The 14,299-nt window shown below is 37.8% G+C and overlaps 1 long non-coding RNA gene across 1 annotated transcript in view; it reads right to left on the bottom strand.

Annotated features, from left to right (window-relative positions):
* The window catches only part of LOC125696568 (uncharacterized), a 127,276-nt gene extending 113,409 nt beyond the window's left edge, over nt 1-13,867 (bottom strand). Inside the window, exon 1 of the long non-coding RNA XR_007378413.1 lies at nt 13,818-13,867. This is a non-coding gene — a long non-coding RNA (uncharacterized LOC125696568). The remainder of the gene's footprint in view (nt 1-13,817) is intronic.
* Between the last annotated feature and the right edge of the window lie 432 nt (nt 13,868-14,299).

Here is a 14,299-nt window from a genome sequence, read left to right as displayed (position 1 = left end):
TTCTAAGCCAATTTTTTTTTAGATCCAATATAATCTGACTTGTATTTACACATGCTTGATATGAACAGAGATCTTTTCCTTCCAATACTACACAGCCATCCAGTGAAGGTCCTTGGGTTAAATTTGTCTAGATACTGAGGGAGACATGCTGGAGCCTGCAGCTGTAAGGAATCAACTGTTTGATTGCTATAAAAATAGAAACTAGATGGATTTCTGCACTGAATTGCGATAATCTGTGCTGTGAATCAGCCAAGTCTCATATAATCAATGACATCAATTTGTTGCAACATCAACCATGCCTCAGGGCCTCCAAAGCACCTCTGTCCTTCTCCACACTTGTTGGTTACCAGACCAGGCCCCTCTGCATGCTAGCACATGGCACCCTTACACTCACTTAAGAGGTGAGTGCTATCCTTGTGAACAAGTCGCTCTCCAATTGGAAATTGTTTTATACCTTATTGTACATAGAGTTGCACAATAATCTTTACCCCCACAGTGCTGAGTAACAGGAGTCTTCTGGGGAGGATGAGAGTTGAGTTCACTGGGTTAAACAAGTGCACAGAGTGACTGTGGTAGAGGGTTTCACAGCTTTGCTGCACCACATTAGGGATAAACAAGGTGTGGAACCATTTCTGATATTACTTTGGCTTGACAGCCTATCCATTGCTTCTCCTCTGGGTAATCACGAAGCTCTGCCAGGATGTTATGTTCTTTGATGCAGATCATTTGTCACAGTGAGTAGTATTATACAGAAGTTGTATTTTCTCCTTCTGTCTTTTGATTTGTAATATGAGAGATCATTTAATGTTATGAAGCCAGAGTAATTTAAATCTTTCTATCTAAACAATTGAGAGCTTCCTATTTAATACAGCATGTCAAGAACATCCTACTGCATTCACAAAATATTATACAATACTTCCTTGACCTGCTTTACATATTGTTTAAAACATTCCCCTCCCCAGCAAGAAAAGCCAGGCAGCACTGCCCACTCCTCTCTAAACAGACAAATACAAGTGACCTAGCATTACCTTCATTGTCCTTCCTCACTGCTTATGCCTCAACAATGACCTTCATATACTGGCCTCATCGTTCTCTTAATTTGACCATTTCTTGTCTTTCTCAGACTCATACATCCACAGAACTGAGTACTAGAGTGTCTTTCCTTGCCTTTTTTGTTTTTATAAGAGATGCAGATAGGTCGATTAACAGCATTAAAAGCTGTTGTACAGTCGTTTACCACTTACACTGACCAAACCACTATCTAGCCCTCAGATGCAAGCTAAACAAATCTGAGCACAGACTGAGGCACTAAAAGATAGACAAAGGTCTGTTGATCTCCAAGTCTCCTTTGTCACCTTAGATTTAACAGAGAAGTCAACTATACATTTACTGATAACGTGGCTCACTCTGCAAGGGTACTTCCATTAATATTACACTGAAGAGCAGAATAAATGCAGAATAAAGGAAATTCTGTGGTTGAAAACATGACACCTTGATCCCACTGCTCTGAAAACATGAAAGATTTCTATTGCAATACAACAGTCTTATATGACTGACATCCTGAGAAAAAAGACAAAGTGCTTTTTGAAAAAGATCAATTACTGAAAAACAGTAATGCACAGTTGTCTGTCTTCTATCTTTACTTGTAGTGAATAATGATATCTAAGTAGCCTTTTGCAGCAGATAGGAGTATTCCCAGATTAAGAGGAAAGTCTGCAGAAAAGTCTAAGGCCAATTCCGCTAACTTCTGTGAGCAGCAGAATACAATTCACACATTTTTGCAAGGCAGGGATAAATAACCAGCCACCTCGACACTTGCAGCTGTCACACTTTCACTTCTTTGGTCAACTCTAATCAGAGACCAAGGCTCAAATACTCAACATGTTTCACAATCAGATAAAAGTCTATAGAGCAGCACTTTTTGACAGCCATCTGAAAGAGGGATGAGTATTTTTAAGAAAAACAGAAGAAAAAAAAAAAAAACAAGAAAATGAAGCATTTTGCTGCTTTTTTCTTACAGCAGCTGCAAAGAGGGGACAAAAAAAACCTTCAGAAGAAGAGAAGAAAGGTCATTGGACCAGTACTGTCTAAGAAATGGAGATGTCCAATTTCTATTAATGTCAACACAGAGAGACCTAAGTCTCTCAGGCTTTGCAAATGTCACCAATTTTATTATCCAGTTGTTGAATATTATCAGTATACTGAAGGTACATATTCTAGATGGCTTTATGGCAATCTGACTGAGCAAGTCCAATGAAGCATGAATAACATGTGAATTTATATCATCATGAAAAGCATTCATAACTAGCTCTTTCCCTTGATATCTTAATGAAAAGATACTTCATTAAAGGACAGTGGAGACGGCCATCCAACTGAAATGCAGCTGCAAACCAAAACAGGAGTTTTGTTGCAGGCAGACGCAAGAAAAGATATCAAAGCATAACTGCTTGCAACATCAGGATAATCTACTGCCAATGAGACCCAGTTATCTCCAACATAGAGACAGAAGCTGTTGTGTCACAGCAGATCATTTGTATCACCTGAATTTCACCAAAAGAGACTGCTTCTTCAGGCACAGAGCACTCACAAGCCATACCGGAGTGTTTTCTGAGCAGCCAACAAGGACTGCATGGTGCTCCAGCTCAGCAGGGCCAAGCTGGGCATATCATTGTCACCTACACTTGTGTTCCCATGTGCTCCAGTCAGATAAGCACCTAAGTATTTTTTGTTTTAATTTTACTTGTTCATCTCCACCTGAACACATTTTTTCTGGTTTTCACATAACTACAATGACAAACCGGGCAGAACACAAACTGAATACAGAGTTTTGAATTCTAAAAACTGCTTGTGCTTGATAGCAAGAACTAATTCTTATTTCAATCTTCTTGTTCTACTTAAGATTGGTTCAGAAGCACTCCCAATTCTCTAAAGAATATTAGGGACAGAAATAGTGAATGTTTAATTTCATAATAAGACACTAAGAAATAAGCATCTCTTTTTCTCTTAAATGAAGTAATTTAAAACCTTGGGTGAGTAGCTTAATAGACAAGAGCACTCTAGCTTCAAATGGATTTTAATGGGAGGGTAACCACAAGAATAAAATCAATTAATGAATACTATAAATAGATTCTTGAAAACTCTCAGCTTTTCCTATCCACATATCCTCCTACCCTACCACCCGTGGAACTACTTCCAGAATATTGTGACAAAACAGCCCACATAAGAAATACTGCTTCTGTTTCGATTTCTCAGCACTGAGCTTCTAGAAAGTTTATGCAGGTTTATACATGCAGAAAAGTAGAGTATTAGTAGCATAGCTACAACATGTAAGCTACCTGACCATAAAGAGACTATTATTTTGAAGTATTCGGGCTATTTTAACTGCATTTAGGATGTCATAAATGTGATCACTCAGAAGTTGTACTTCAAAGGAAACTTGATCTCACTTGCTGAGAACTTTCAACTTCGCCAAACTCTATCCTTTAGCATTAACTAATTCTGAAATCCTTGGCCCTAAGGTGTCAGTTACAATAAACCTCAATGAAAATAGGGAAAAAATTTGTACCTCCTATACTGTTTACCACCACATGTAGGCAAAGCACACTCATAGGACATAGGTTGCTCCAGAAGTAATGCCTCCTATTTATTTTCAATGGAACTACAACAGCTACAAAGAATAACACTAGCTAATAGAGCACAATCTCAGCTACAAAACACTGTTTCAACATAGTCACCCCCATTAGCTATGTATTTTTGCCAACAACAAACGTGTCTGCATGCAGCACTTGTCAAAATCTACAGCAAAGGCGACCCATTGTCACCACTGATAAAAACCACCATTCACCCCCACCGTGCTCACATCCACTGTTTGGTCTCCATAAACATTCATCAAGTGTCAACTTATGCCCTGGGTACCATTTTTTTCCTACATCAAGAAATTTGCTTCAAACACCTTCATACACACTTCCTAACAGAGTAGAGCCTGATGTGAACACCTCTCTGCTGACTGTCACACAGCAACAAAACATAACAGAATATGGGTGAGAAAATTCCACCCGTACTGCCATATCACCAACAAAATAAAATAGCAAGCATTACTAATGGAGGAGTCCTCATACTCTATAGTTGAAGTACATGTCTAATTTCTAAGGGTATCAGAAGTAGAGAGCATACTTCATAGATGTTTTCCCATTTGGGAATAAAAATACACTCCTTCCTCCTCAAAGAACATCTGTGGTTGCCTATTACTGCATAACCAAAATACATACTCTACAACCTCTTAAGAAGAAAAGGAGTGTTAATGTAAGGATACAATACCATGTTTGATTGAGATGGTAAGAGGAAAAAAAAGCTGGCATGATTCGATATGGAATGATGCCAGATGAACAAGCAATCGATTGTTGTTTCTATATAAACATAACTAAAAAATATCTTTCCACCATATTACAGGCTGAAAGACAGATCTAACCTCTTGTAACTGATGTGGTTGTAATTACACACAGTAATCTGAAAAACAGCCAAAGGCCTTTCTTGGAAAGCTTAACCAGTGAGCCACAGCTGTACTTTGACAGACAGAGTTGGAGGCATCAAAATCCATCTTTAATATCCTGAAGGCTGCAGTGTGAAAATGGAATGTGACATAAGAAACAAGAGCGGTGTTGAAAGCATGTTCACTGCCAAGTGCAGCAGACACGAGACTTAGGAATTCCTCTTCATCTAAGGCCACTAGATTCATATGACAAGTAGAAAACTCATACAAAGGATGTGTGTTGGAATTTAGAAAAAACAGCAAAGCTGTTTGAAGCAAGAACTAAGAGATAGATACTTCTCTACAATGCTGTGCTTAGATGATTCTGCTCCCTACAAGTGACTTTTCCAGCTTATATGTGATAAAGCTGTAACTGTGGAAATAGCCTGTGAAAAGTTATCCTTGGAGGTTCTTCATTGTGTCATAGTTACTTCATTCGTAGCCTTTTAAGTAAGCGAACTAGGTTCTCCAATTATTTTTTAATTACGTCTTACTGCTACATCCCCAATGATGCCATTTGCGCACTCTGATATTGAAGAGAGCCCTGCCATACAGAAACATTCACAGTGAAAAAATCAGTGAAGACTGTGGGACAAATTCATTCAGCTTTGTTGTGAAGAGTGGGACAGTTAATGCAAACCCCACTGATTTTTAGAGGGCTGAGACAAGACTGAGAAAAGGTAGCTATAGAATTGGCTGACTTTTCTCAATATCTATACCAAAGAAGCATATTAGTCCCATAAGGATTTGTAGTATTTATAATCAAGTTTGAATAATAAATAATTCTGATTTGACCAAATCAATTTCTATCACAAAAAGCTATGGTGATGAAGAGGGCTGACAGGCTCTTGTGAATTAAACTAATAATAAGCACTGGGAAATATCTAGGGTTCTTGAAACCATATCAAAACATAAAGCAGCAGATACGGTCAGCAAGCCAGGCCTTTAGGAAAGTGAAAAGTAAAGATCTGAGCAAGTGCTTCATCTTCCTCTTAGTCACACAGTTCAAGAAAAAGAAAAGGATAATGAGCAAGTTCAGTGCAACAGCACATTGGAATGAGCTGCTATTCACTCAATTGAGTGCCTATTCATTTGTTTACTTCTAGAGAGGTAGATATTACTCAAGATATTACTTACCTATTGGTTTCTATATATTCTACAGGAAATAACGAAAAGATGAAATTACGCAACAAATGAGGAAGTGAACACTTGGAAGTTTTAAGTCTGACTTAGGCTACAGCTATGTCAGAGCGACCAGCTAAACAACAGTAAATAGCAATTCACTTCTTCAGCATCTGTTCAACTATGCTTGAATGACGTGAGAAGTGAGTGTCCTGTCAAGCAGAATACAAGTAGCACAAAAAAAAATGCAAGAACACCATTTGAATAATGCGAGTGTTCTCACAAAAGCTTTAATCACGTGCTTGTGAGTTAATAACATAGCTAAACCATTATTCTGGGTCCTGCCCTTAAAAAGTAGCTTAAATGGTGCGCACCTATTTTCATCGGCTGAGCGGTACATTCACATCTGTGAGATATACAAGTAAAAGAAGTTTTTGCACATCTATCAGCTATTGTATTTTTAACTAATCTAGAAGCAAGAGTACATACTGGAAGTCTTAAGATATTCAAAATTCATACCTGAATGGAGCTCACTACCCATTAAAACATGAATTAGCCACGAATGAACTAAATCAATTCTTACAGATTCTTTATGAAGTATAATATGCACAGATATATGTACACAGACATTGAAGTACACAAAGAGAGCAAGAGAAAATGATCAGTTTAATGTAGATATACCGAAGTTATATAGGAAAAAATTCTAACACTTGCAAAGCTCGATTATTTCTTAATTAAACACCACAAAAAGGCTGGGAGCAGATCACCAACATGGGTTTAACTGGAATTCATCTACTAATTAGAAGCTGCCACACCACTCCAGTCCAAGCTTTTGGCTGAAGCCGCATATATACCCCTTCACATAGCACTATTTATTACACCAACACCTGTGCTATGAGCTTCATCACTCAGACATCTCAGTGTTTAAAAGCATCTTGTACTTCTTGCCTGGGGTGTGCTGGCCAATGAATTATTATTATAGGCTGCTAAAGCTACTTATTTAGGTCAAAGATTAATATTGCTCTGTAGAAAAAAGATGAAGATACCAGGTGGGCCATGCTTACTTAGCTGCATTATACTGAGTACAGGAAACACTTTTCACTATGCACTAGAAAATAACTGTAGGAACAAAACTGATTTTGAAACTGATAATCATCCATAAGCAGTGCCAACACAGGACAGGTGTACAGTAAATGAGAAAATGACAAATAAATACAGTAGTAAAAAGCTCAAGGATGCTCATCTCATCACAAAGAACACATGTGCATGTTGTTCAGTTTTTACTGGCTGTTTTTAGAGGGATCAGGTCTGCACAGAGAAATGTCACACTGGAATAGAAAAATAACAGAAGCAAGCTCAGAGGCCTCCCCAAGTCACCAAGTTAATGACTGTTTCTCAAGCAGAGTTGCCTCTTCTTTCTGAATCTAAAGGAGCTCATTATATACCCAATGAAAAGTAACTCAAAAAAATAAAATAAAAGTGCAAAAATAGTGCCCTTAAGCCAGAGAAACTATTTAGTGCAACAGTTAAAAGAAAGATGCTGCTTATTCAGTTCTTGGTCTCAAGTAAGACCTGAATCAGTAAGCAATAGAGAATGAAAGCCTGGAAATAGCAAAAGGCTCAAGGTTGCCTTTCAGATTTTGTTTGCTCTACCATACTATGTTCAAATGACTAAGGACAGAGGTATACATAATGAATAATGTGATATTTTTCATAATTTGCAGTATTATGCATGTGTACAGTAAGTCTGCTTTTGCACATAGTATGTAGCAACCTCAACTTTGTAACTCCCGTGCTTATGTTGGGGTTCTCACTTCCAGCCTTTTCAGCTGACATATTCATATATGAAATAAAAATAAACAATGAAACCAAGTAGAAAATCAGGGACATAGATGAAAGTAATGGTTGCACTCAGAGTTTTCAGATATACAGACTTCCCTGAGAATACATTCTTAAATACATTAGATACATTTTTTGCCCTCATTCTGAGAGTCAAACAGGGAACTCCACAATGCAAACATCACTGTAACTTGCTTCAAAGTATGAAGGTGCCCATACAGGCTGAAGTGATACAAGCAAGGTTGAAGTGCAATCCGCAGTCAGGAATTGTGCACTGAGAACAGGCCACCTGTTTTACACAGCCCCAGCTCTCACAGCATTCAAGTCAAGAGCAGAACTGATGCCTCAATTACAAATCCTTCCTTAAAATTTCTGGTCTTCCCTTTAAGTATTACAAACCTTTAACACACCACTAATCTTCCTTTTTTTCTTCTATTCACCAGTCTTAGAGAGAAACAGTTCATTTTGCAATCTATCCCTTAAAGATTAATTATAGAAACTTCTTGACTGTAGATTTGTCTCGGGCCAAGAAGAACCATGAGTTAACATGTAATCACCTTAATAGTAATTATATATCTAAGTTTCATCTTCAGAGCTCTTTAGAAAGTTTCCCTAATTATTAATGTGCCTTTCTGCTATGCTAATTGTAGCAACTGAGAAGTCTGGTTTCCAGCTGTTCAAGATGAATATCTTATCTGCCTGCCTACTTCATTTTCCTCTTTCATCCACAGCACCTCCTGGCCAAAGTCCTTCATTGAAAGTTCAGAAGCCCACCTATCCTATACAGCAGCTTGCTCCAACAGGGAAAAAATCTCCTTTCTCCAAGCTCATTTGTCTCCTGGGTTTTCAGCAGATGTCAAGTGAGTTGCAGTTCAACATAAATGAGCATGATCATTTGAAACTGTAGGGATGAGGCTTTCTTATTTAACCAGACCAATGTGATTTGGAAGCAGTGGGTTCTTTGCACATATATCTTGCAAAGGTGGTACTTCCATTATTAGTTACAAGCAGAATTCTCCAAATAAAAATAATACTAATGATCAAGTATTCGCTGAATTGGAGCTTCAGAACTGCTTAATGCACTTCTTTGAAAAAAACAGCGTTTATCTTCCTTGAGCAAATTGACTCCTTCTGTACATTTTATATGAAAATAATAAATATCCTGAATGAAGACTTCAACTTACTGCAGGAATAGGAAGAAAAAACAGCAAGAAATTTTCTGGAGTTTCTCTACCTACACTTTTAACCTCCTGGAGTCTTACTCAAAGCTCAGAGGTCAGCGTGAATCCCCAAGACCTACATCATTAAGTGCTTTGGATCAGGCTTATAGCAACATTCAGTTCCTGCATGCTTGAGAATTTAAGCACTGTCTTCCCCTGTATTTGTGAATTCTAGGAGTAACAACATAATGCTTAAGACTGACAGTCGTTTGTAAAAACCTAATAACAGTAAAACTAACCCATCCCTAGAGGTGTTCAAGGCCAGATTGGATGGGGCCCTGGGCAGCCTGGTCTAGTATTAAATGGGGAGGTTGGTGGCCCTGCATGTGGCAGGGGGGTTGGAGATTCATGATCCTCAAGATCCCTCCCAACCCTGGCCATTCTGTGATTCTGCAATTATTAAATCCCGTCCACTAAATTTAATGTACAGCAGAATACTGATGAAAAACTGAATGAGCAGGTGAAACAACTGTTTTGTTTAAGTCTCGGATTTGAGGTGAGGGACAGCTGGGAATTATATCAGTATATACAAGATCCAAGATCAGTTAATTATTGTGTAAAAATCATAAAAACTAAAAAACAAGAGGTGTTTCATAAGATTTAGTCCTTATTCCTATGGGCATGCATAGGAATTATTATGGAAGGTGTCAATTGAGGCATTAAAGAAACTGAAGGTTGTCTGCATAAAGAGGTAGTGTGATCATGTAATAAAACATGAATGCAGTTGTTGTTGTCTTCCAAGCAGTTACAAATGAATCAAGGTTTCAGATGAGAAGGAGAAAGAGCAGAAGAAATGGAGACTAAGTCATTTAGATGTGAGTATGCAACATTTAAGTACTTTTGCATAGCACCATTAACAAAGTCTCCAAGTGGTTTCTCATGCCAAGCAGAGAAAATTTAAGCCTCAAAACACGATCTTGAAAAGCTGCAACTGTATTGTTCACTAGTGTTAATATCTATAGAAAAATATGCGTAATTTAAGATGAAACTTTTTGCTCCTTTGTCTTTTATTTTCAGCTTTATAACAAGCATTTGCCAAATTTGAAATCCATATATTAAGATGAAAAAAATGGAAGAGTGTTGACCACTTGCAACCGCTTTTAGTATGCCTGTGTAAATGATCAGCAAGCCTAGGATCTCACTTGGAAAGCTCTTGCTTCAAGTTCCCATTAATGAAAGCTTTGTTCTTCAAAAGCAAGTCACAGGGGTTCCTCATAAGCAATTTTAAAAAATGCCATTTTCTTATCCCTACAAATGCAAGTCAAATAAAATTACTCCACAGCTGCTGGCTTTCTAGCTTTTCTAATTGTATTTGTTCACAGATTTCCTTGGCATTTTCAAGTGGAACTGGAAACAAAAACAAAAATCTCAACCCAACACACACGATGCATACATTGATGAAACCTCCTGAGTGCTTTAATATAATCCAAGGCAATTTTCTCTAAGAAACAAAATGAATGAAATTTGCTTATGGACCCTAAGCTTTGCAAAGCCTTCAACTGGAACAAGAGAAATGTGGCTGGAAGCCAGTCGGCAGCCAAATGTGTTAGATGTGTTCCATTTATTATTAATGTGACAACATTCTATATAGCAGCAACAGTGCAGGCAAGTAAGGGGTTGCCATGGAGATAAGTTACTCAAGAAGCAGCTAAAAATACTCCCTTCTTCCCTTACTGTAATAAATATTGCATTATATGAAGGCTAACAATGATGATATCAAATGCCATCTCAAAAAACTCCAGCTGTGTGCATTTCGGCTATCTAATGGATCACCCAATGGTCACACTGCATTTGTTAGCTGCACATGTGCTGAACTTTTTCTTTTATACCTTGTTACATGCTTCAATGTTAGAAGACAGCTGTTTGCACTGTTAGGACAAAGTATCACTCTCCACTCTGGGTAGATTCCTTACACCATTGTGACCATGGGGGACTACAGTCACACTGTAGGAAGAGATGCAAGATAAACTAGAAAACAAACATACAGAAATGTAGTAGCCTCTTTTGAACAAGACAACAGGGCTCCTCTCTGAGGCCTGCGATCACACATTTCATCTCATAGTTGTTGCCATTCTGGATACTTTAGGATTACCAAGTAACTTAACTGTACCTATTGAGCAGTGTTAAGGAAACTTAGTTTAAAAAAAAAAAAAACCACAACCTGAAAGATACCTCTTCACCTTAGTCTTCTGCCTGGGCAGCTTTGAATTACATGTCCGAATAACAGAGGATTATTGAACTTCTCACTGATTCCAGTATTAGGTGAATCTTTACCAACTAAACTCAGAAATAACGACAAATTCAGTACAAAGCAGTTGTTTGTTGATGTTATAACTACATATAGCTCCTTTTCTCTGCTTTCAGTCTTTTTAAGATGGTATCCATGTTTATTTCTTAGTTTGATCACCTAGTTGAACAAAGGATTTGCTTTTCCAAATCAGAGTCTTCTCACATCATACAGTTGAGAAAAGACCTCATCAGTCATTTCAGTTGCATCCTTGTTAAAGACGACTGCTGAACAGGAGATCACATCTGGGATCACAAATTCACCTTCAGTACAGTGAAAGAAGATGACAAAATACCTTCTTGCCAGTAACATAACTGTATATAAACTATTCAAATTTTTAACTGAATCTAAGTCCTTCTCCACAGCTTAAGGTTGATCTTCCATTAACAACATGTTCCCCCCATTCAGAATAATAAATTCCGCTTCAGAACATCAAATAACATACATTTGCAAAGCCAAGAATCCCTCCCAGAGAAGAAGGCAGGCCATAAGTTTTCATTTTGCTGTTTTTTAGATCCTGAAGTAATATCATCTGCAGCTATCATTTTTGCTCTTTTTCCTGTGTCTACTCCTTTCTTATCCATGATGGCACAGAAATGAGATCTGTAACATTACAGCCCCAAGCACACTCAGGTGCTGGCTGAGAAAACAAAACAGCAAGTCTCTCCTAAACCACAGGCGAGTAAGCAGCTGGAAAAACATTGAAGTACTTTCTCTAAAGTAAAAGCACTCTTCCTCAAAATGGGTCTCACTACTATGCTGAATTCATACTTTTACTCTTCAACTTAAATATGACTCTGTTTAAAAATTCACCTGAGCTGAACTCAACAGGATCTTTGACAGTAGGCTCTGTGTTTTGTTCTTAGTCTGTAAGGAATTTAATGCACTTGCAGCACTATATCAATACTGTTGTTGCCATCATTTAATGGGTAATAATTTGACTCACGTACATGTCTAAGGATCTGAAGCCCTCCATTTGACTGTTATCTATGTGTCACTGGTTAATGAAACATCTGGACATAAATATACAAAACCACAGACCATACACTATATTCCCTTGATTAAGCAGTTCTACTTTCAAGACTCATAGTCTACAGCATATAGTTACTTATTTCCAGAAAGAAATACCTGGTTTGGAAAGTGATTTTATCTTTCTTTGGCTTTTAGTTCCTCCATTGATCTATGCACATTTACCCTGAAATGGATTAATTCCTTCCTCCCCTCCCCATGATATGTTATCATCACAGCTCTCCTGTGACCCTACATCTTCCCTTTGAAGGCTGAGCTCCAAGTGGCTCTCAGTCTGCGTACTGTAGCACAGGTGGAATCGCAGAGATCTTGGATGATATTTCTGCTGGACTTGCCTCTAGAGGACTGCATTATTTCTAAGTAAGGTTTCCTGTCAGATGCTGTACTATATGGCACATGTGCCTGCTTCTAACAGATGCTTCACTTAAAATAAACTTTCTCTTCCACATCATCCACACAGAGGAGGACTAATAAAAATCACTCTTAACCACAATCTGATTACTTCCAAACTTTCTCATCCTCTTTCAACTGAGTTTCAGCAAACCTCACATCACATAGGTAGCAATTCTGTAAAACAGAATTACTATAAGGAGATTAACAAGTACAGAACCACACTTTCACTGGATATATATATATATCTTTCAAAGAAGAATGCTTTGGTGATTAAAGACATTGATCTACAATAGGAGAGACTCAAGAATAACAGTATTTATCCTCTCTGCCCTGTGGATGTTTTTATTAGCTAAGCAAGGGACAAGAACGTTGTGAAACACCTCTTCAAAGAGCAAGAATAACTTAAGAGCAACCCCACCCCCTCCAACAAAGATTAGGTAGACTCAGAAGTTAGAAACCAAAGCTGTGTGAAGTCCAGGTGCATAATTAGACAGTTTTATAACACTGTAATGATTAATTACTGCAATATCCTCCAAAGAAAAATAGTGGTTTGTATCTCTTGAAGACTAGGTGCCTTCTGGGAAGGAATGATCTGGCTAGCCACAAGTTATGCTTCAAAGGCAAGTTACAGACCTATAAGGAGACTTAATGATGCATCATACAGATATTAAATTTAGTGATCCTCTCCAAATGTATAAGTAAACTGTGTAAAACTTCTGTACAGTTTATATGAGTTATAGTATCAAAGCCTTTTTTACTTGAAAACTTCCTTGATTCTAAAGCAAAAGCCCTACTTCAAAGCAGAAATAACCCTCAAGTATAACCAAGCTTTAAGCATGGCTTACTTTATATCATTATATGGGAAGCCAATAACAGAAAAGAATGTAAAGTACAAGTTATTCAAGCACTATGTATATTTCTTAATGCATTAATGGAGACACTGCAGCCATTTCTCCAGATCTCTAAAAAAATCACCCAAGAATAGTCTCCTTCACAAAAATAAAGGCTTCTATTAATTCCATCTCATCATTTCCCTGTGGTTTTTTTTTGCTTATAATATTTTAGATTAGATTTTCATCATATCTGCATAGTGATAAACATGCCTTCTCAAGTATTTGCACTCACAGAAGAAAACAAGCTTACCTATCTTACAGGTGAAGTGCTTGAATTGGTTACCACCTCATGCAGTTTTGCTTTGAAAGCCATTGCTAAGCCAAATACACAAGCCATAAAAAATTAAATTTACCGCACCATAAAAATAGCCAAAGAGCACCCCATTACAGGGGGAAACATTCTGCTCACAAAGAGAGAAATTGCATCAAGCAGGTTCTTAGCCATACCAAACAAAGCACATACAAATAAACTAACAATCATAAAGATAAAAAAGAATCAGACTCACCAAGCTAATGAAAGGCCCCTCCAACAATGCAGCACTCCACCACAAAGCAGCCCAAGTCCAAAAAATACTCACTCTTCAGTGGTTGGCCTTTATACAAGCCATGGGTTACTCCACTCTCAGCCCACCCCTTCTGGTCAGCTGGAAAGCACAGGTGCAAATAATTTTGCCCTCTGGGCAAACACAGCCCTTCACCAGGTGCTCCATCACCACTTAAAGCCCTGACCTAACAGCTCCCATACCAGAACTCGTTTTAAAAAATGTCAGAAACTCCTCTCTTCCCTACCCCTGGTTGTGCTCTTAACTTTTCTGTCTTCCGTATATGAAGACTTTCTACAAACATTTAGTAGGATTTGAGTAATTAATCAACAAATGTTATTTTCCATTAAAGGATATTTAATCATTGCAAAAATTAGGAACTAACCACCAAAACCAGTATAATTACTTCTAATGTAAATGTGCTCATTTAAACTGTGGAGTATTTC

This window comes from Lagopus muta, chromosome 8 (assembly GCF_023343835.1).
Source record: "Lagopus muta isolate bLagMut1 chromosome 8, bLagMut1 primary, whole genome shotgun sequence".
Lineage (NCBI taxonomy): Eukaryota > Metazoa > Chordata > Aves > Galliformes > Phasianidae > Lagopus > Lagopus muta.
Note: the sequence above shows the minus strand (reverse complement) of the source record. Positions and strands in the feature narration are given on the sequence as shown.